This window comes from Ambystoma mexicanum, chromosome 5p, assembly GCF_040938575.1.
Source record: "Ambystoma mexicanum isolate Mex_15411 chromosome 5p, UKY_AmexF1_1, whole genome shotgun sequence".
Taxonomy (NCBI): domain Eukaryota; kingdom Metazoa; phylum Chordata; class Amphibia; order Caudata; family Ambystomatidae; genus Ambystoma; species Ambystoma mexicanum.
Genome location: NC_090930.1, coordinates 538,053,897 through 538,076,099, shown reverse-complemented (window position 1 = coordinate 538,076,099; position 22,203 = coordinate 538,053,897). Strand labels below are relative to the sequence as shown.

The 22,203-nt window shown below is 47.6% G+C and overlaps 1 protein-coding gene across 2 annotated transcripts in view; it reads right to left on the bottom strand.

The window, feature by feature from the left end:
• SYTL4 (synaptotagmin like 4) overlaps window positions 1-494 on the bottom strand; it is a 1,339,985-nt gene extending 1,339,491 nt beyond the window's left edge. Inside the window, exon 1 of one of the 2 annotated variants that reach the window (XM_069612955.1) lies at window positions 126-494. The gene's annotated coding sequence lies outside the window, so the exon portion shown is untranslated. The remainder of the gene's footprint in view (window positions 1-125) is intronic. The other variant, XM_069612954.1, reaches the window with a different exon arrangement.
• Window positions 495-22,203: the final 21,709 nt, after the last annotated feature.

Genomic DNA, 22,203 nt, shown 5'->3' with positions numbered 1-22,203 from the left:
AACCCGCCAGACGCCCATGTGATGGGTTTTCTTTACAAATCAAATACATACAAAGAACACACTTGAGCCTGGGAGATCCCTGCAAAGTGTCAAGACAAAGTAGCAGGAGGTGCATACTCACTCACCTGCCAGCTGAGCTGCTCTTCCTCGGCCAGCGGGGAGCCTCTTCCTGCGGTTGCGGTGACTCGGGATAAACTGGTACAGAGGGATATTAGCGACCTCAACAACGACCGGAGGGGCCCGTTACCTACTGTGTATTCCTGGGGAGCACAAGATAAACCCAGAGGCCGCCCTGGCTTTCTCAGTGACCACAGGCAACGGGGTTTCTGAGAGTTACTTCCTGGCTGAGGTTGGACACGGTTCGTGAATGTTATTTTGCATATTATTTTGGAAGTACCTACAGCTCACTTCCCTCCTCTTTCCACTCACTTGTGGTAATGGCAGTGGGGAAGGTTCAAGACCTCTCAAGGGCTAGGCAGAAACGAAAGGGGTTTGGCTACATCACTGCCGTGCAAGGAAGAAAGAGAAACACAAGGGTGTGGGCAAAACGCAGCGTACGTAATAGCTGGGTGTGTTATGGCATGCGAGTGCATTTAAGCAACAGCCCAGCCAAAGTCACTGTTTGTTCTCTAGACTCAAACATACATTTAACCCCTGCCTGGAGGGAGGGCATCAACACCGGGGAGCAGTAGGAGGTGACGTTCTCCCTATCGCGGTCAGCGAAGGTGAGACATTTCTCTGAACTGCTGCCCTTTAGTTCTGCCACTATTTAAAATATAAACAAGAATCCACAAATTGTAATGAGCAGTAACCCCGCAGGCAACAGCATGAATCTTGTGTCTGGTAGGTGTGCACTGCGCCTCTTTCCGGTAGTAATTAGAATCCCTGCAGGTGGCATTGCCTTTCCGAGGGATTAACGCGACTCATCAAGCGCGAGAAACGTTTCCAGTTCGCACCAAATAGAATTCCAAAGCATGCAAATGCGGGCAGGAAACGGTTCTGTTAATAGGTGAAACGTGGGGGGAAAACATGAAAAATAAACAGCAGAGTATAGCCACGGGCAGTCCAGGCAGCAGATGACCCGATATTTTAACGATCATGGAAGGAATAACAAACAATGGCACCATCTTCTGATCTAAAGTTTCTAATTAGTATTTTGCTATAGATGTTGCGAGGGACTATTGTCTTTTGCACACCGCCAGGCTTCATGACATCAAGGAGCTAATTTTGTCAGAAAGTCGCCACCATGCAATGTCAGTCTTTTGCACAACGAACTGCAAAGAACATTTATAAACACAAGCACAATCACCTTTACACCTTACTTTTTGCACTTCGTATTGCAAAAGGAGTTAATTGCGCCACAAATTTTATGCGTGACAGACCGAATTTACAATGGATTCCCGTGGAATCCGCCTGCTTTTAACAGGTGCTAAAAACAGAGTCCAGCATTGAAATCGCGATGAGTGGTCTCTTTTATGATGACCTTGTCTGCCCGAAGCATAGACAGTATGCTCTGTGGGAGTGATGACCCTCCTCTGTGACCTGGTTAGCCCTAGTGGCTAACTATTATTAGTATGCACCATGGTTAAATAAACAGCCACAGACTATTCTCATTTGACCAGCTTGAAAGCCTTTTTTTTTTTTATAAGACAGACATTTGTGCAGCTAACCCCTTGGAGTCAAATCGTTGCATAGCATCAATTGTCATACATGGGAAAGTCAGTTCACATTTGGTACATAAATAAGTGAATCTCATAGATTGGATCACCTGGGAGCAAGTTAAAAAGTGTCATAATGTCACATTACTGCTTATTCAGATTGCGGGGGAACATTTCTTAAAGCAGGGGTGCACAACTGATTTTGACAGAGGGCCGAAAGTACCTTACATGAGGGCTATAGTGGGCCGAAAAGTAAAAGTGGGCGGGGCGGTAGGCGGGACATGTCAGGAGGCTTTTTTAACCCCCAATTTGTATTAAACACATGGAAAAAGATATGTTTTTGAGGGGTAACGATTTTTATTGCATTTCAAACTTACATTTTGTACTACACATTTTCCATTGCTATCATTTGTTTCTAACTGTGCCTGTTTTAGCTTTATTATTGAGTTCACTCTTGGAATGCAACACTATCCCCCATGGCTCCCATCCCCAACCAAACACTATGCCCCATGGCCCCCTCACCCCCAACCAAACACTATGCCCCATGGCTCCCATCCCCAACCAAACACTATTCCCCATGGCCCCCTCACCCCCAACCAAACACTATGCCCCATGGCCCCCTCACCCCCAACCAAACACTATGCCCCATGGCTCCCACCCCCAACCAAACACTATGCCCCATGGCCCCCTCCCCCCCAACCAAACACTATGCCCCATGGCTCCCATCCCCAACCAAACACTATGCCCCATGGCCCCCTCACCCCAACCAAACACTATGCCCCATGGCCCCCTCACCCCCAACCAAACACTATGCCCCATGGCTCCCATCCCCAACCAAACACTATGCCCCATGGCTCCCATCCCCAACCAAACACTATGCCCCGTGGCCCCCTCACCCCCAACCAAACACTATGCCCCATGGCCCCCTCACCCCCAACCAAACACTATGCCCCATGGCTCCCATCCCCAACCAAACACTATGCCCCGTGGCCCCCTCACTCCCAACCAAACACTATGCCCCATGGCCCCCTCACTCCCAACCAAACACTATGCCCCATGGCTCCCACCCCCAAACAAACACTATGCCCCGTGGCCCCCTAACCCCCAAACAAACACTATGCTCCATGGCTCCCACCCCCAAACAAACACTATGCCCCGTGGCCCCCTAACCCCCAACCAAACACTATGCCCCATGGCTCCCACCCCAACCAAACACTATGCCCCAAACACACTCAAGCATGCACCCATACAGACCTGAACCCCCACCCCCCAACTCAGCACACACGCAAACATGCACCCATACAGACCCGAACCCCCCACCCCCCCAAATCAGCACACACACAAACATGCACCCATACAGACCCGAACCCCCACCCCCCCAACTCAGCACACACACTCAAGCATGCACCCATACAGACCCGAACCCCCCACCCCCCCAACTCAGCACACACACTCAAGCATGCACCCATACAGACCCGAACCCCCCACCCCCAACTCAGCACACACACAAACATGCACCCATACAGACCCAAACCCCCCACCCCTCCCAAATCAGCACATACACAAACATGCACCCATACAGACCCGAACCCCCACCCCCTCAAATCAGCACACACACAAACATGCACCCATACAGACCTGAACCCCCCACCCACCCAACTCAGCACACAAAAAACATTCAAATCAAAACATTCATACACATCAGACACACCCCCCCACCCTCGCATCTCAACATACACTCAAAATACATTCAAACACAAACATTCATACACATCCGACACCCCCCACCCCCGCATCTCAACATACACTCAAAATACATTCAAACACAAACATTCATACACATCCGACACACCCCCCACCCCCGAATCTTAACATACACTCAAAATACATTCAAACACAAACATTCATACACCCCCCTTTCCCCCCATACACACACAAACATAAAGCAAAACAAACCCGACACACAAACACAAACAGACCACTTACCGGAGACGTGCTGGAAGGCAGGCAGGTAAGCTGGAAGTCGCTGGAATCGCACTACGGCTGGCATGGTCCAAGGCTGAAATGCCTTCCGGCATCAAGCCTTATGGACCACGCCAGCCGTAGTGCTGGCCCTCCATTGGTGCAGCACACACGCTTTACGTGGCTCGTAGGGGCGACGTGATGCGTGTATGTGCTGAGCCAATGAGGGCCAGTGTTTTCACCGGCCCGGAAGTCAACAAAGACTTTCCTACTGGAGGGCGGCCGCGCGGGCCTCCCTCCATTAGGAAAGTCTTTGTGCCTCGCGGGCCGGTCAAAAGGGCATGGCGGGCCGCAACTGGCCCGCGGGCCGTATGTTGTGCACCCATGTCTTAAAGTATAAATGTCCTGCATTGTCAATGAGGTGGATTTGCCAAAGATGTAGGGGGATTTGCCAAAGATGTGGGCGGTGCTGCCACCCCCACAATCCAAATTGTCTCCCCTGGGTCAGCTTACACAAGGGTTTCCATGACTCCCCTTTGAAGTCCTCCAGTTTGAATGTAGAGGAACTCACACCTCTGAGGCAAAACACAGGGTTTCACCCCCATCCTTTGTCCTTGGGAGCAGTTCTGCCTGGCATTCTGGGAGAACCTGTAATTATCACACTGTCAGGTCCATAAGAACAGGGCCCCTGCCCTTGCAGACTTAGTCACTGGTAGGTGCAAAATTATCCTTGCTGCCAAACTGGTTTGACAGAAACTCCTGGTCCTCACCCAGGATGATTTGCGTTTTGGGGAAAAACAGCACAATATACATATCTTTGCAGCCCCTCTCCCCACACGTACAATTGTGTTTCTGTGCGAGCTACAGTATTAGTTCAAATTTAGTTTTCTCAATGTCATTTTCTGCTTTGTTTTTTTCCTGCACACAGCCTCCTTTGCATTTACTTTCTGAAAGGCTTTGTATAGATCTGGTCAGTTTCTGGACACAGAGATATGCTTGAAAATGGTTTCTTGGTAATTGACACTTGTCAAGAGAGAGAGCATTTTTCCTTTGAAGTACTTTGCGTGTGTTGGTTTATGTCAAAATGTAAATCCAAGCCGTGCGGACTTGAAGCAGAATTCTTTTGCTTTTCATGGACTTTACTGATGTAACAATGCCGTTCTGGGAGGGAGGGCCTTATCTGATGGTGTTCAAAATGAAATACACAGACAGGGCGTGTTTTAATAGAACAAAACTGTTTGATGTTAAAAAGGAATGTAGCACCAGTGCGATGCCGTTTTAAAAGTAGGTAATTTTCCTGTGCAGTCTTGAATGCTTAAATGACAGGACAGCAATGCAGAGCCATTCTGAATTTTAGTTGTTTTCTCTGGATTCATGTGAATGACAACAAAATGCAGCTATTCTTGGGGCGGCTGTGTTTAACTCTCGCCCCATACGTGCTCAGCGGACCAAAGCACAGACATTTTGGTTGACTGCTGAAATGCAATTTTTGTTGTAGGGGTTCTGCCTTAGGCCTTAAATGTACCCCACAATATACATTTCTCCCCCTCAATTTGACGTGAAATGCACACTTTACCAAGTACGTCTGTGCGACGCGGGCGAATAGTATTCTGCCACAACGTTTGTAAATATACGTTTCTCCTCTCACTTTGATGGGAAATGCACACTTTATCAAGTACGTCTGTGCCACGCAGGCGTGGAGTATTCTCCCACACAGATTGTGAATACACGTTTCTCCCCCTCAATTTAATGGGAAATGCACACTTTACCAAGTACGCCTGTGCAACGCAGGCGAAGAGTATTCAGCCACACAGTTTGTAAATATACATTTCTCCCCCTCACTGCAACGGGAATTGCACACTTTACCAAGTACGTCTGTGCGACGCAGGTGAGGAGTATTCTGCCACACAGTTTTGTAAATATACGATTCTCCCCCCCACTTTCTTCCTCCTACCTCGAAGACAGCACACACAGATTAGTGTGAGAGCACCCCAGCCCTGTCTTAACAGAGCCGCCGGCAGTGAGGAATACACTGCCTGACCTTACTCCCACGGCTCCGGGTGGACACGCCCCTCAACCTAGGGTTGGGGAGAGAAACAGGCCAGCCCGAAACAAGGACGACCTCAGGGATCGTCCCGTCAGCACACACAGCCTCACTGCATTCTCTGGTTGCCGGGAGTTTCCCTGCTCTCTCTCCGGTTCCCCGGGTGCTTCTCGTCTCTCTGGTTCCCCCGGGAGCGTCTCCTCTCTCTCTCTAGTTCCCCCGTGAGCTTCTCTTCTCTCAGCCACACCGGGGCATCCTTTATCAAAACCCACTCTGCCCACCAGTTTGTAACTGTGGGGGCCTTCTGACAGGAATCCAGGTGAAAACACCTCGGCGGAGCATACCAAGTCCCCAGGGACTTCTCACGCTGGAATACCGCTACGGAAAGCGGGAGAGCGCTTTCTAAAGCAAAACATGAACACAGGGCCCATTTACACAAAAAACCCACATGAAATGCAGGTTTACACTCACCCCCTCCTCTTTCAAAATGCTTGTCCCTAAGGTTTTATATGCCCTAGAGGTGCAGACAACACAAACTGATATTTGCCATCCCATAACAACGGTACAGTCCACCATTGCTGAGCATAACAAATTGGTTTACAAACAGTTGAATCTGTACATGTAGTAGTTTGAACAGAAACCTTCCTCCTGATAGTCTCAGTTTGGGTTCCAGGTGCATCATAGCTCAACATTCGGATGGGCCTGACCTCTCCTTGAGATCAGCAGAGCTCCCCATAAGCTTCCGAATGAGCTTCAGAGGCTGCTTCTTGATGATCTATTGATGCTGGTGGCCTGTCCAACATCACAGAGGTGGGTCGTGGTATGTTCTTTTCTTATGGTGTCATGAAAATGTCAGTGTCTCCAAAAGCCGCTACCTCTCTCCTGTTCTCCGGCAGTCTGGAGTGACCCAGAGTTGGGTCCTCCATTTCACTCCAGTAGTCTGTGTCTAAACATTTGGAATCTCTGTCTCTTTCCTCTTCAGGTTGACATGCCTGAATGTCTGAGGGCCTGTGGGCTGCCGTTGGGGTTGACAGCTCTGCACCCTTATGATTCTCTTTCTCGTTTGAGCTGGAAGCTACAGACGGTACAGTACTTGGTCCAGCAGAGCATAGCACTTCCTCACGGGGTGACTCCGGGTGATGAGTTTGGGTGATCCTCTTACTACGGGGCGAAAGAGGAACTTCAGCAACCCTTGGGTCCATTTCCACACCATCTGCTATGGGTAGGAGGTGATTCCAGTGGAGGCGCCTTCCCTTCTCAATCTGTACACAGGTAACCCTGTCAAATGTTTGTCCACAAGGTATGGCTGAGATTCCCCACGGTCTCTCCAGCTTGTTACGCCTCTTCTTCCTAAACTCCGGATGAGCACATGATCACTGGGTTGCAACTTGTGGAACCAGACTTTTTGATCATATATCCTGTTGTTTTGTTGCACACTTTGTTCAGCTGTGGCTTGTGCTGGCTGGAAAGCCTGTGCTAACTGGTCTTGAAGATCTCTCACATACGTTTGATAGTTCTCTGCACCTGTTCCATCAGAGGATACCCGAAAACTGAAGTCTATGGGTAGGTGAGCATCTCTCCAGAACATCAGCTGGTAGGGTGTGAACCCAGTGCTGTAGTTTGTGGGATGTTTTTACCCATGCATCCATGCCCTACAATAAAACTGTGCAGTACTGGCATGGAAAACATCATGATGGCCAGAACTCCCCAGAGAGTGCACAGGGAAAACATGAAGAATAGGCTGCCACCCATTTTTGCCTATGTTGTGAGCACAGGAGGGCACTGCCTAAAACCACCATTGGGCTACACACACAGTAGCCTGAGACCATTGGGAATGGCAATGCTGATTGCCAAAAAAGCAACTCAGAACTGTGGGGAATTCATTTTCTTAATCCCAAAAATGGTTGCATTACCAGTACTCACCACTATCAGAAAGCCGGCATTTTAAATCCACCAGACTTTTGTGTAAAACTGCACAAATTAAACAAAACCAGACCAAGGAAAGACTTGCTAAGAGGTGGGAGAATGTAAAACCATATTCTGAAATGACTTGAAGGAAGTAATTATTTAATGTATAGGTACAAATTGTCAGTTTGATTTGAATGTAGAAAACTGGGAACAAAAAGTGACATTTAGCTGAAACCTGGCTTAGTGAAACTGGATTCTGCCTGACAACTACCCCCAACAGGAGAAACCTGCTCAGCCACTCTTCCCAGGCCTAGCTGCATCCTGCTGCCCCTTGCCAAAAGGAGTTGTCATCTCTCTGATTAGATTAGGGGTGGAGCACCTGGGAACTGGAAGGAACAGAACAATGCAACTCCCTTGACTCAGGCAAATGTTATATTGGGGGCGTTGTAAAGTGGCTTCCTCTTAGGGGAAACTGGGAGGGGCAGTGCCTCTGCTAGCAGCTGAGCTTGGGGGAAGTGGATAAACCAGTTATTCCACCTTGTGATGTGGGAAGCCACACCCCTTTTTGACCAGGGCATAATTTTAAAAAGATAGATAACTCATAGTGCGGACTTGTCAGAATTATATAAGTAATATCATTATTTTTGGAATTTTTCTGTGAACATTTTGAGAGGCGTTAGGACCCTGTGGTGTATTCTGGGGGGTTGCTAGCGGAAAATAGGGTCTCACTCCAAATGTGTGCATGTTAAAAATCTGACACTTCATCAATTAATGTCCATACTCCTTGCGCACATGTGTGTAATTTTGGGTAAATGTCCAATATTGCAAAACCAGTTAAAAAGCGCAAAATGTTGTCATTTTTGAATGCAAGCCCCCAGGAAGATCAGAGGCGGACAAGCATGGACCATAAGGAATATATAATGTGCACATGTCATTTCAACAAATTGTATATCTGGGAAAGATGTATTTGAATAAAATATAGATTTGTGGGCAAACTGACCAGGGGAGGATCCTCTGACCCATAAACAGACCTCATCATGATGACAATCCATTTCCTTCCCCCAATCATGGGAGAGGGGAGAATTGGGCCAATGACAAGTAGAGAGGGGCAGGCTTAGCTAGGCCCAGGCACACACCCATTTTCAAAACACATAAAAAGAGACTGCTGGGACATTCAATTCCATTTGCTGCGGAGCATGCTGACCGACGACTTCACATCCAGAGATCCAACACTTAGACTTCCAAGCTAAACAGAGACTACAGAACCTTGAACCAAGAAGGCCCACTGCAAGCAAAAGTATGTGTCAGCATTCCTCAAAATCATTTGCAAACTATTCCACAGCCGGGCAAGCTGTCTGAATTCTTTTGCCTAGAACTCTTGCCGGTACCCAGAAAGCAGTGTTACATCCAGAATCCACTTGATCCGGACCGGAAAGCAGAGCAGTATCCAGAACCAGAGGCCGCTGAATCCAGAGAGGCTAGACCAGCAGAGCAGAGCTGACCCAGATCGCTGTGAGCAGAACCGGTGCCTGATTGACCCGCCGAGCAGACAGAATCACAGCCGGACGTGTTGACCAGATCCGTGACGAGGCCTAGTTCAAATTTATATTGTGAGTACATAGCAGAACTGTGCAGAACCAATTTCTTAGTTAAAATAATCTAATCCAAACTATTTTAACCTAAGTAGAACTGCCTCCTAGAAATCGTGTCATCTGTCATTTTTAAAGCTGCACAACTGTCACCTGTCAATTCTGCAGCTGCAAGCTGTCACCTGTCATTTTGAGTTTACTTTAAATCCGAAAAACTACCTTTATTTAATCGTCCGTATCTCTGGAATCGTTTGGGCTAGGAACGAAATTCTAGTCTTTCCAACGGACCTAAAACCGACTTGCTACTCCTTATACTTTTGCCATAATCGCGATTCACGCACTCGCGAATTTTAACGCGATTTGTGATTTGGCCTGATTTCTTTACCTGTAAAAAGATAGCAGCTTTTTGCTTTCCTGTGCTAAAAATTCGTTTGTCTCTTAATAACCATCCCTGAATCATTGCTAAAGTGAGCCTGAGCTCATCCCAAGTATCTCTCACTCACCCTGAACCTTCTAAAGGGAAATAAAAGCATTTTCAGCATATTTCTCACTTCACTGCCACCACATTCAAAGCACTTGGGCCTGTGTTTTAAAACTCATACCTGTTTTCTCTAAGCTTGCTGGGGTGGGAATTGAATTTCGTATTGTATTTGATTGCGTTCCTGAGAACTGTGTGTGTTACTTCCATCTCCTTGCATTGCATATAAGGGGGGGGGGTGAATTGCCACCAGGGGAAAAGTGAACATATGATATCTTGTGAAACCATATCAGTTAGTTTCTGTACTGCATTTTCATTGAACATTGCATCCATTTGAAACCATAAAAGTATTTTTTCTACTTTATCCATCCTATACTAACTCCTCATTGATTGTAAAGAAGTGTGCTAGTGCCAGATTACCCATTGTTGATCAACATCATATGTCTAAGTGTACTATCAGATATTAATTTATTATAAAGTGTGAGATATATATATATATATATTGTTTAAATCCTCAAATAAACCTTTTAATTTGCAAAACAAACCTACTTCTTGGCTCAGTGGGGTCAGGAGGATTCTAAGAGGGGGGTGTTATACAAGGGTGGTCATCCAGAGTACTTAACTAGACATAACAGTACATTAATAAGGGTTTTCCTCAGCATCCCAGACTAGGCATTGACTTGGCTGTAGTGTTGATTGAATATCGCTTACAAAAGTGGGGGCTCGGAGCCGGGGTATTCTGGGTTAGATCTATCACTTGTGCAGATTAATACAGTGTGCTAACTGACGGGAGACATACATCCGGTCGGATCACCACGCTGTGTTACGCTGTAAGGCACTCCTCAAAGGAACGCTCTAAGGAAACGGTCTATTTTGCAAAATAAAATACAAACTTCTGTAAGTCAGGAAGGAACTCAAATTCCAGAATGACGACCGTTGTAGACATGAAAATAGTGAGGGAGCACCTCTTACATAAGCTATTTGTGAGAGGTGAGTGGACTCATCAGGACCAGGCGGTCTGGTTGCAGGCAATCGCGCAACAGGTCACTGAAACAGGGTCAGATATCTGGAGAGATCAGGGTCCCCTACATGTGGCCCTGAGTGAACTATATATGGCCCCTAAGGCAAAAGAGGAACACAATAAGATTGCCAAGATAGCGGCATATTTGTATCTATATATGGGAGCCATACAGGACAAATGTGCTGAAGGCCAAGATCTAGCAAATAGGCAACAGATGGTGTTAGAAAAGGCCCAATTTGACCTGGTCTCTTCTGAGCAGAGGCTGCAGATGAGCCAGGAGTCAGAAAATGATAGCAGACAGTACATCACTAAAATAAAGGAGGATATGGATATGCTGCAACAGGAAAAGGCTGACAGGATACCAGATTTCTGGCCTTGCAGAAGGAGTACCAAGAAGGTTTGGACTCCCTACTGCAGAGCCAGAAAAAGCTGGAGCAACAATTAGATTTCAATAGAGCATGTGCTGAGCAGGATGTCACCATGCAAAGCCACCTAGATAGGGAAAAAGGAAAGCAATAAATTGATTCTGAAGCACCTGGATACCCAGGCAGAGTTTGATCAGGAGCGCCAGAAAGCTGGTGCCTTCCAAAGGCAAAGGGAAGACCTGGTGGCACAGATGCAGGCTCTTAGTCAGGAAAGGGATACCGTAGGCCAGGAAGTCTGCCACTTAAAAAGGAAAATGGAAGAAAATCACCTGGCCCTCCAGGGACTGGGTGACCTCCAAAAAGAACACCAGAACTTGTTAGAGCACAACAGGAGGGTGGAGGTTGCTCTGGCAAGAAAGGAGCAGGCCAATAGGGACACAGCTCAGGAGGTAACCCTCCTGCAGCAGAGACTGGCCCAGTACTCCAGGACCAATCAGGAGGCACAGAGAGAACATGAGGCTCTCTGTCAGCACAATGATAGGCTCCAGCAACAGGTAGCAATGCAGGAGAGACTGATAGAGTCTAGTAAGGCCTTAACTGAGGAACTGAAAGCGCAGGCTCTTGCATTGCAACAGGAAGCACGGGCGGATAGAGATGAGGTTCGCTGGGAAAGATAAACTCCTGAGCATAACCTCAGGAGCCCTAGTACCAGAGGCCTTCATCTCTCCTAGTCCCTGGACTCTGCCACCCCCATGTCCCCTCACGCACATGAGCCCAGGGCCACAGGGATGGCAGATTACTATCCAGCTAGAAGTATGGGGCTCATAGGCCAGTACCTCCCAGGAATGGATGGGCGGGTATCTGGGTATGGGCACCCAAGCACAGTGCAATTTAGTGGGGAACCCCAGGAGAGTAGGCCCATGAAGGGCATCCTGAAAACCTCTGCCCAGTTAGGTCAGTTGGGGGGATACCCAGCAAATCCTGGTAGCAAGGAGTGATCTGAAGACTCCTCTGAGTGTCATAGGACACAGGAGACCAGGTCCCCACATTCTGCCAGCCATTCTCAGGCTCGCAGAATCCGGGAAAACCTGGAAGATCAGACGGGCACCTCTGGGAGCAGTGCTTCTGAGTCAGAGGATGAATGGAGCAGGGTTACCCAAACCAAAAAGGCCAATAAGGCAAAAAGGGCCTTGCTTAAGGATCCATTGAAACAAATAAAGGCAATCAGGAGTGTCATCACTCCTTATCATAAGAACGCCAAGTATTCCGTTTGGGAACACTTGGAGCTCTATGAGCAAATGATGGAGACTTTCCATTTGAAGGACAGCAGTAGCTGCATCCAGTACGTCAAATGGACATTCTCCCCAGAGTACTCCAGTTTCTTTGCGGGGCTGGAGGACCAAAATCATTTAAAATGGTCCACCTATAAGACGGCCATCTTGAAACATTTTTCTGTTCACAGAAATCCTCAAGAGGCTCGCAAGGCAGCCTACAATTTGCAATGTGGGGAGGAACAGGCCCCACAAGAGTTTGTGCAAGAATGAAAACATGCTTTTGCAGACCACCAGAAGGGTGCGCACGGATAGCAGAGAATTTATCAATACGTTTTTCCATGCCTTACCCAAATACATAATGACCCAGCTTGTGAGAGATTTTCATGAGAAAAGATCTTTAGACTGGGTCATTGAACAGGCTACCTGGATCTATGAGGTGCAGAAGCCCATCGAAAATAAAAATAATGCGCCGAAAAACCCCAAAACCAACAGCACCCCTGCTGCTGCCAAGTTGGCAGAGGTAAAGCTTGCCCCTGTTTTAGATTTGGAGATGGGGGGGCCTAAAAACCTGCCTGCACCAAATAATTCACAGCCCAGAAGGCCCTCGGGCCAGTCACAGACAGGGAGCCAAGGAGGTAGTCCCACAAAGGGGGTCCCCCGCTCCCCTGACTATGTAAGTCCCTGCTACAAGGGAAACCGACCAATCCTGGGTTATGTGTGGACTCCTCCAGCCCAAGGGGGGGGGGATACAGCCAAACACCTAACCCAGGGAACTTCCCTCCCAACTTCCCACAGGAGGGCAGAAATTCTCCAAATCCTGGGCAGAACTTTTTCCCCAGGTATCCACCCAATTTCCAGCCCCAAAATCATCCATCCTTCTTTCCCCAATTCCCTGAGCCCAGACAACCTAATCCGGGAGAGGGGAGGCCAAGGGTGGAGGGGTACCAAAAACCTCCTTACCAGGGGTACTACCAGAGAAGGGATAGCTACCCTTCCCGGGATCAGCCTAGGGGAGAAAATAGAGCCCCGTATCAGCCTGAGCGGATTTCACAACTTGAGCGCCAGGTCCAAAATATGGCACGAGATCTGGGTCACATACTAAGGGCTCAACAGAACCCTCAGATGAGCATGCCACCGCAGAATGCCCCAAACTCTGGACCTGGTGCTCCAGAACAATGACGGGGGCAGCACCCCGATAACCCACCGGTTCCCAGGGAGGAGGCACAAGAGGAAGGGGGGTGTAAAGCCTTGGAGGAAGCTTCCTTCCCAACTTGTAAACAGCCCCAGGAAAACCAGGAACCGGAAACAAAATCTCCTACCCCTGAAAGTCTGCCACCCAAGGAGCAGAGAGGAGGTAGGAGAAACAAAGGACCCAAACAGACCCACTTTGTGGAGGAGGTACAGGTGTTCCAATTTGAGGGAGGGGGATCCTCAGAAGATCCTGGGAAAAGGATCTTCTCCTTCAGAGATGGGGGAACTCCTCCCAAGGAAAAATGGGCCCAAGGGATTCCAATCCAGACTGGGGAGATGTGGAGACTGAGCTACCGCCGCCCATCATCTCATCCCAGAACCGACAATACCAAAATCCCAAGGGTCAAACCCATCCTGATGACTGCCTCCAAAAAGGGCGGGGCAGCCCAGAACCGGAACCAGGGGAACCCACAATGGCTCTGATCTCCAGTTTCCAACTTTTTCTTTCAGATTCCCAAGGCTCTCCACAGAATTCTGCCCAAATCTGTTCGCTAGCAATGTCCAAAACCAGAAAGTTAGCCAACCAGTTGTCCAAAAATGTGCATTGTCTGTGCCCCCTTGAGGAGAAGGAGGGAAGATACTATGCCCCGGTACAAGTACAGGGGCAGGGTACAATTTTGGCACTGGTGGACACTGGATCCCAAGCTACCCTTCTGTCCAAAAGGGCCTTTGAGGAACTAAATGCAGGAAGGGGGGAGAATTACCGCATTCCTCTCACCTCTCTTCCTGGACAACTGCAGAACTTTGACGGGAAGGAAATTCCTGTCAAGGGGACTGCAGATTTGGACATCAAAATTGGGCGACACAAGGTGAAACACCCGGTCATAGTAGTGACTCCAGAGGGCACCCCTTGTTTACTAGGGAATGACCTCCTGAGAAGGTTGTCACCCCTAATAGATTGTGTAAACAAGGTCCTCTGGACCCAGACTAGTCGACCAATAAAATTAAAACAGAGTGTAAACCATGTTAGTTTAAATGGCACCTGCCACATGGTTGAACACAAATCTGACCAAGTAGAATTTCACTTCCAGAACAACCAAACTCCAGACGTGACAGTAATAGCAGTAGGACAACAGACTGGTGATGGGGGGTCCTCTCTATTTCTGAAAATCAACCTTCCTTCCAGTTTAAGGTTGTATTCCACACTGGAAGGAAACACCCTGAAATTCTTTACTAATCCACAATCAGAAACTCCCACTCCTATAGACCAGAAAGATGTGAAATCAGCTCAGATCCTGGATGATATTCAGCAAATTGGAGAGCAGTTGTTCATCCCTGTTCAGTTAAGTGATGGGAAGGACTCTGTTCTCGCTCGAGTGTGTGTGAACAACGGTAAGAGCTTCATCAGCGAAGCCATGTTCCGCCAACTCCCAAAAGATCCAGCCATTCCCACATTCAAACTGATAGACAAATGGGAAATGGACCTGGAAGCACCCAATTCCAAACATCTCCTGCCAAGCAGGTGTATGCTCAAAATCTCCATTGGCAACAAGAGCATAGTCCATAATTGTTGGGTCGTGCGAGACGTCACGGCCGCCTTTTACTTAGGCAGTGACATTCTCAATCGCTTTGCCATTAGTTTGGACCTAATAAACTTCAAAGCTTGGTCCCGATTAGCGGATAATCCCATGGGCTTTGATGATCCAGAAAAAGCATTTAGGTCAGCTCAATTGCTACCTTATGCAGTTGAAATTCAGATTAAAGAGGAAGTCACCATCCCAGAAAGGACCCGACAATTCTCCCTGGGAGTGAAAGTTAAAAGAGGACAAACATTGAAAAATCCTGATGCTTATATCCATCTAAATGCTTCTCTCCAACAGCAAGGGTTGGGGGTAAACCCAACTCCATTAGTCAACATAGAACATGACACCATTCCAATAGAGGTGGATAACAGCGACTTAAAGAGTATTACTCTAGCCGCAGGCACCATTATTGGAATGGCGGTTGATTACCGACATTTCTCCATTGATTTAGGAAATGAACTGTTAGAACCAATCCCCAAGGACTGTTTTGACAGTGACAGTGAGGACAATACAACACCAGACAGGATTTTCACCCGGCATAGGGGGAACTTCCTGGTGTACACTTCTTGCCCTTATGGTAAGGAAGATGTGACTTGTGACTTCAGGAGGGATGAGGTGAATTTCCAGGTCCATGAGGGCTGCCTTACCCACCTGAAGCCTCCAGTCCAAATCAGCACTCTGACCAGGGACGTCTCCACCCAGCTGGAGGAGGCCGCCGAGATAGCCAAACCAGAAGTCTTTCCAGGCTTCAGGCAGATGGTGGAAGAGAGAGTCAACCTTGCTGATGCCTGTGTGACTCTGGAACAGAAGCAAAAGTTGAAACAAGTTTTCTTGGATTTCCAAGATCTCTTTGCGGTAGACTCATATGACCGTGGTCGCACCGACATCCACACCACAACAATTCCCACGGACCCTGGAATGACTCCAGTGTTTGTGAAGCAATATCGCTTGCCTCTCGCATCCATGGAGTCCCTTACTGAAATAATTAAGAACCTTGAGTCCCGGGGAATAATCCGTCCAGTCCACAGCACTTTCAATAATCCGGTGCTGGGAATATTGAATCCAAACGGCCAGTGGAGACTCTGCGCCAACCTTAGGGAGCTCAACAAACGGGTCCATACTTCCCTATGGCCTCTGCCCTACATTGACCAAGGGCTGGCCCAGATTCAGGAGTCACAGGTATTCACAGCAATAGACCTGACCAATGGGTACTGGACCGTGCCTGTCAGTAGGGAGGACCAATACAAACTGGCTTTTACCTTTGGGGGCCAGCAGCACACATGGACCCGGACTACCTTCGGATACCTCAACTCCGGCAATGAATTCAACATTTTCCTACATAAGGCCATGCCCGACCTGGGTGCGAGGGGTAATCTGGCTTATGTAGATGATGTCCTCATCAAAAGTTCATCTGTGGAAGAACACATAGCGGAGATCCGTTATGTTCTGACGCAGTTGAGGGCCGCCGGAGCAAAACTTTTCTTCCAGAAAGCACAGTGGTGTAGAACCCGTGTTAATTTCTTGGGGCATGAGATTACTCCTCAGGGTCTCTGTCCCCAGGAAAAGAAAGTGGAAGCACTTCAGAAACTGAAAGACCCCACAACTCTGCGGGAACTAAGGAGCCTCCTTGGACTGACTAATTACAGCAGAAAGTTCATTGAAGGCTACGCAGAGATCACTAGACCCCTGATTCATCTCTTGAAGGGGGGGTCAAGTGGGAATGGGGTCCAGAACAATCTGAGGCAGTAAGACAACTCAAAAGAAGCCTCTCACAAGCGCCTTGCCTAGCTTACCCTGTCAGAAACAAGGAGTTCTTCCTGGAGACGGGGTTCTCTAATACGTGCTTGACGGCAGTATTATACCAAAAGCATGACAAGGTCAAAAAAGTAATCTCCTATGATAGCAAAACTTTATCCTCTGTGGAGGAAAAATTCAATGATTGTGAGAAGGCACTCCTGGCAACGGTGTGGGCATTAAAGAATTACCGCCCGTTTATCCAGGGGGAACACATCATAGTGGAGACTCCACACCAGCCTCTGCAATATCTCCAAAGTGACAGAATCCGGGCCGGAAATGTGAGTAATTACCGAATGACTTCCTGGATTCTGTCAATGCAAGGCTTTCCTGTGGAGGTCAGATATGGCCAAAACAAGAAGAGTCCCCTCGCGCAAGGTCTGGCTGACTTGCATGATTGTGCCAGAGAAAACTGTCTCGAGGACGAAAGTCTAAAAATCAAGGACAACATGGAGGCATACCTTAATTCCCCACACAAAGTCTTTGAAGAAGACAAGTGTGAGGGAATGCCCACTGTCTATGTGGATGGATGCTCTTACCATTTTGACAACAACGGGGAGAAAGAACTGGTGGCTGGCGTAGGGAATGCATGGGTGAAGGAGTTCCCAGAACCCTCCGCTGGATACAAAATTGGTCCCCGAAGTAGTCAGGTGGCAGAATTGATGGCTGTGCATCAGGCCATCCTCACTGCTGTCCAGCATCAACTGCACAAACTGGTCATAATCACATATTCGGATTATGTACGGAACGGGTTCGTGGAGCACCTGGTCAACTGGAAAACCAGAGGCATGTTATGCGCTAATAACAAACCCCTGAAACATGGGAAGTTAATCCAAAATATTGATGATCTGGTCACATCGAATGGGATGACCATCTACTGGAAAAAGATCAAGGGTCATTCCAAAGTAGAGGGACCAGACAAAACTGGAAATGACTTAGCTGATCAGCTGGCCAAAACCGGGGCCATCCAAGGGGATCTAATAGAAATAGAGTTCCTGTTGGGGGAAATCCAGGTCACTGCGATCACTAGGTCCCAGACAAATGCTCACAATGATCTTTCTAACTGCCCAATGGAGCAAGGAGACCCCTGATGCTGATTTGATTACAGCTCAGAAGGGGGATCCAATTATTGGTAAGTTTTACCAACACCTTGAGGACCCTGAGAACGTTCCCCTGACGGACACAGATTACATTGGGAAAGAGGACCTAAGAGTGTTGATGAAATGTCCAAAAATGTTCCAAATCCAAGACGGTTTGCTGGTAAGGAAATCCAAAGCTGGCCATGATCAGTGGGTGGTCCCTACCTCATTCCGAAGCCTGATGTTAAGTCACGCCCATGATGCGGCCACCGCCGGTCATAGGGGGTTTCGCACAACATTGGAAATCTTAAGAGAGGTTGCATACTGGCCACACATGGGGCAGGACCTCGACCAATACTTGAAGGGGTGTCTTGTGTGTGCACAATTTCAGCCATCATCCCTCACACACTGTGCGCCTCTCCAAAAGAGGGGGATGACACTGCCATGGTCAGATTTGCAAATCGACTTTGTAGGCCCTGTAATTCGCTCGTCTAGAGGAAACAAGTACATGTTGACCGTTACATGCTTGTTTACCAAGTGGGTGGAATGTCTCCCAGCCCCAAACTGCAAGGCAGAAACAGCAGCTGCCCTGATGATTAACCACATCTTTTCCCGTTTTGGTCTACCTCAAAGGATTGAGTCAGACAGGGGTAGCCACTTCACCAGTGAAGTAATGACAAAGATGTGGGAGATACTGGGGGTTAAAAGGAAGCTACACATTGCTTACAGGCCAGCTTCTTCTGGAGCAGTAGAGAGATACAACCGAACCATTGTGAGCATATTAAAAAAGTTTGTGGCAGATTCTGGGCCAAGTTGGGATATCCGATTACCTCTGGTCCTAATGGCCATCAGATCTACCCCTTCATCTGCAACTAAAATGTCACTATTTGAGTTGATGATGGGGCGCAAGATGGTGCTTCCCCAGCATTTGCTCTACAGGACCCAAGAGCAGACACTGATAAATGCCTCCACAACTCATGAGTATGTGGAGAATTTAAGGAAACACCTTCAACATGCTTTTGCCTATGCTCAGCAGAATCTAGAAAGATCAGATGATAGCATGAAAACCCACTACGACCTGAGGACCACCAGGAAGGAATATACTGTGGGGGACCGGCTCTATCTATACAATTTCCAAAGGAACCAGGCCAAACAGTGAAAATTCTTGCCTACATGGAAGGGACCGTTTGAAATTATAGACAAAATCTCCCCTGTGGCCTACAAGATCTGCATCCCCAAAGGCGGTTTGGAAGAGGGGGAAGACAAGTGGGTCCATGTAAATCAGCTAAAGTGTTGCCATCCCAGGCACACTCTGCAACAACTGGAGGAGCCCTCTGCAATACCAGAGGGGGCCGCTCCAGAGTAAGTCAGTTCAAACTCTAAAATATTCCACATATCAAAAATATAGTAACGTGATGCAAATGTGCCCTGTTATATATTGTTTTTAAAATCAGACTGCAAAATACATTTGGATGTATAAAATGTAAATGTTCGCCACACCATTAATAGTGGTGGAAAAATGTCTAGGAATGTGTATTGCCGATTTGCTTTATCATCCTAGGAGAGATGAAACCATGGAGACTGACCAAGGAGGACGACCGGGGACCGGGAGCAGAGACCCGAGGGGCCCATCAGGATCAGCAAGGAGAACTGATTGATCGACTGGAGGGAGGAAAAGATGCTGAACTGTGCCATCCATGGAATTGGAAGAAGAGGAGGCGAACATCCCAGATCTTGCGAGTTCCATCTGAGAAAGGACAGAATGGCCATCGCAAGAGGGGGGGCTTGTGGGATGTTTTTACCCATGCATCCAAGCCCTACAATACAACTGTGCAGTACTGGCATGGAAAACATCATGATGGCCAGAACTCCCCAGAGAGTGCACAGGGAAAACATGAAGAATAGGCTGCCACCCATTTTTGCCTATGTTGTGAGCACAGGAGGGCACTGCCTAAAACCACCATTGGGCTACACACACAGTAGCCTGAAACCATTGGGAATGGCAATGCTGATTGCCAAAAAAGCAACTCAGAACTGTGGGGAATTCATTTTCTTAATCCCAAAAATGGTTGCATTACCAGTACTCACCACTATCAGAAAGCCGGCGTTTTAAAACCACCAGACTTTTGTGTAAAACTGCACAAATGAAACAAAACCAGACCAAGGAAAGACTTGCTAAGAGGTGGAAGAATGTAAGACCATATTCTGAAATGACTTGAAGGAAGTAATTATTTAATGTATAGGTAAAAATTGTCAGTTTGATTTGAATGTAGAAAACTGGGAACAAAAAGTGACATTTAGCTGAAACCTGGCTTAGTGAAACTGGATTCTGCCTGACAACTACCCCCGACAGGAGAAACCTGTTCAGCCACTCTTCCCAGGCCTAGCTGCATCCTGCTGCCCCTTGCCAAAAGGAGTTGTCACCTCTCTGATTAGATTAGGGGTGGAGCACCTGGGAACTGGAAGGAACAGAACAATGCAACTCCCTTGACTCAGGCAAATGTTATATTGGGGGCGTCGTAAAGTGGCTTCCTCTTAGGGGAAACTGGGAGGGGTAGTGCCTCTGCTAGCAGCTGAGCTTGGGGGAAGTGGATAAACCAGTTATTCCACCCTGTGATGTGGGAAGCCAAACCCCTTTTTGACCAGGGCATAATTTTAAAAAGATAGATAACTCATAGTGCGGACTTGTCAGAATTATATAAGTAATATCATTATTTTTGTGATTTTTCTGTGAACATTTTGAGAGGCGTTAGGACCCTGTGGTGTATTCTGGGGGGTTGTTAGCGGAAAATAGGGTCTCACTCCAAATGTCTGCATGTTAAAAATCTGACACTTCATCAATTAATGTCCATACTCCTTGCGCACATGTGTGTAATTTTGGGTAAATGTCCGATATTGCAAAACCAGTTAAAAAGCGCAAATTGTTGTCATTTTTGAATGCAAGCCCCCAGGAAGATCAGAGGCGGACAAGCAAGGACCATAAGGAATATATAATGTGCACATGTAATTTCAACAAATTGTATATCTGGGAAAGATGTATTTGAATCAAATATAGATTTGTGGGCAAACTGACCAGGGGAGGATCCTCTAACCCATAAACAGACCTCATCATGATGACAATCCATTTCCTTCCCCCAATCATGGGAGAGGGGAGAATTGGGCCAATGGCAAGTAGAGAGGGGCAGGCTTAGCTAGGCCCAGGCACACACCCATTTTCAAAGCACATAAAAAGAGACTGCTGGACAGGTAGAGACATTCAATTCCATTTGCTGCGGAGCATGTTGACCGACGACTTCACATCCAGAGGTCCAACACTTAGACTTCCAAGCTAAACAGAGACTACAGAACCTTGAACCAAGAAGGCCCACTGCAAGCAAAAGTATTTGTCAGCAGGCCTCAAAATCATTTGCAAACTATTCCACAGCCGGGCGAGCTGTCTGAATTCTTTTGCCTAGAACTCTTGCCAGTACCCAGAAAGCAGTGTTACATCCAGAATCCACTTGATCCGGACCGGAAAGCAGAGCAGTATCCAGAACCAGAGGCCGCTGAATCCAGAGAGGCTAGACCAGCAGAGCAGAGCTGACCCAGATCGCTGTGAGCAGAACCGGTGCCTGATTGACCCGCCGAGCAGACAGAATCGCAGCCGGACGTGTTGACCAGATCCGTGACGAGGCCTAGTTCAAATTTATATTGTGAGTACCTAGCAGAACTGTGCAGAACCAATCTCTTAGTTAAAATAATCTAATCCAAACTATTTTAACCTAAGTAGAACTGCCTCCTAGACATCGTGTCATCTGTCATTTTTAAAGCTGCACAACTGTCACCTGTCAATTCTGCAGCTGCAAGCTGTCACCTGTCATTTTGAGTTTACTTTAAATCCGAAAAACTAACTTTATTTAATCGTCCGTATCTCTGGAACCGTTTGGACTAGGCTTTCCAACAGACCTAAAACCGACTTGCTACTCCTTATACTTTTGCCATAATCGCGATTCACGCACTCGCGAATTTTGCCGCGATTTGCGATTTGGCCTGATTTCTTTACCTGTAAAAAGATAGCAGCTTTTTGCTTTCCTGTGCTAAAAATTTGTTTGTCTCTTAATAACCATCCCTGAATCATTGCTAAAGTGAGCCTGAGCTCATCCCAAGTATCTCTCACTCACCCTGAACCTCCTAAAGGGAATTAAAAGCATTTTCAGCATATTTCTCACTTCACTGCCACCACATTCAAAGCACTTGGGCCTGTGCTTTAAAACTCAT